General features: G+C 38.2%; 1 protein-coding gene across 1 annotated transcript in view; it reads left to right on the top strand.

The window, feature by feature from the left end:
* LOC101851073 (sodium bicarbonate transporter-like protein 11) overlaps positions 1 to 1,719 on the top strand; it is a gene marked incomplete in the record, with an annotated part of 43,239 nt that overhangs the window by 40,603 nt on the left and 917 nt on the right.

The following is a 1,719-nucleotide window of genomic DNA, read 5'->3' as shown; positions in this document are numbered from 1 at the left end:
TGCGCGCGTGTGTGTACGTGTACGTGTACGTGTACGTGTACTTGTGTGTGTGTGTATGTGTGTGTGTGAGTGTGTGTGTGTGTGTGTGTGCTCGCACACACAATTTATATATCATAAAAATGTACAGGTTGATAAAAAAACAACTGTGCACCTTTTTTTTGTAAATATTTTCCGCCACACTAAGTTTTGCGTTTCAAATTCGTATACAACATTTGGAAGTCAAAAGGAATTTGTTTCATATTCATTTTAGATACATCCACAGAAAAGTTTTGCTCTACATAGCGCGTATAAAAAACAACCCATTTTCAGCTATGTCCCCATTTTTTTTTTAGCATGACGCACTAGTCCGCATTAGGCCTCCCACTAAAAATCCCAACGATTGCGCCATATTGCAAACTACAGTAGTCTAACAGGCCAACAGAAGTTTGCAAATAGTTTTTCTCAAGTTTCCTTTACCTGTTAAGATTAATAAAGAGCAGATAACTTTTCGTATTGAACATTCCCTCACCATCAACTCATTTCGTAAGTTTCACACAAGGTACGGAAATGCTGTTAAAGTGCCCTGAAGACCTTCTTTGATGTCAAGGCTGGAAATGGTCCATCAGTTAGGACCAGCAGAGAATCAGAACTAAAAACTCCCGGATAAAACGACCACTTCAGGTCAAGCACACACTGTTCGCACCCCTTTAAACGACTCCAGGGTGCAGAATTCGGTAGATGAGCCCCATGAGACATCTACGTAGACGATGTCTGCAGCAATGACTTTCCTAATTTCCAACGGTCCGCATTCTCAGGGCAGATTTTCATCTACGACTGTACCATTTTCCCGTTCGCGAAGCTATCAGGTGATAGCAATGTGTTCATGATTCCTCGATCGTCTTGAAACTCGTGAACATTTTCTCAATGACATTTTATTCCTTTGGCAAAGCCCATATTCACCTTTCAGGTAATATCAACTCCACAAACTTAATGCTGTCTATTTGGGCAACCTCACCCCCCCCCCCCCTCCCGTATTATCTCTAGAAACAGCCCCATTCTGTAAGATGTACATTGTGTGTGGCTTTGAGTACTCCTGGTTGAGTGGATCCTTGTGTTTGCCCACCTCTGAACTTGATGAATGACGCGTTAAAATGTGTCGAGTCCAAAGGAGGACATAATATGGACCATTGGGTCTCGGAATTCCAGAATTTACCAAATATTATTTTTACTCTGTAGGTGAAAAAGATATTGTTTAAAGGTTACAGGAATTGAAAGATTAGATTTTTAAAATGAAAAGAAGGGGAAGAACAATCCAATCATTACATGACTTTCCTTACAAGATCTTTTCAATTGGTGCATTTTTCATTTATAGTGTGTTTTTTATGAAAGCCATTTCCGTTTTTGAAAATAAGTTTCTTCTTTGTGAATTGTATGTCAAACAAATCCCTTTGGAATGAATTATATCTGTTCCAAATTACAACATTTTATTACAAATGTTGTGAGAGATATTTTTTTTTTTTTAAGTTTTACAGTTGTTGTTGGGTTGGGTTGGGTTTTTTTGGTCTGTTTTTGTTTTTTGGGGTTTTTTTTATCAGCCTGTATATAAGGCGTACATCACATATTATGCTCACGTTGACATAAATTGTGAGGCAGCTTGGTGGATTCAGGCTCTCGTCAAAATAATCAAAGTGAAGAAACTTGCATTTTTCCGCAGGTTTGTGAATTTTTATCAAATTTTTT

This window comes from Aplysia californica, unplaced genomic scaffold (genome assembly GCF_000002075.1).
Source record: "Aplysia californica isolate F4 #8 unplaced genomic scaffold, AplCal3.0 scaffold00647, whole genome shotgun sequence".
Taxonomy (NCBI): Eukaryota; Metazoa; Mollusca; class Gastropoda; order Aplysiida; family Aplysiidae; genus Aplysia; species Aplysia californica.
Note: the sequence above shows the minus strand (reverse complement) of the source record. Positions and strands in the feature narration are given on the sequence as shown.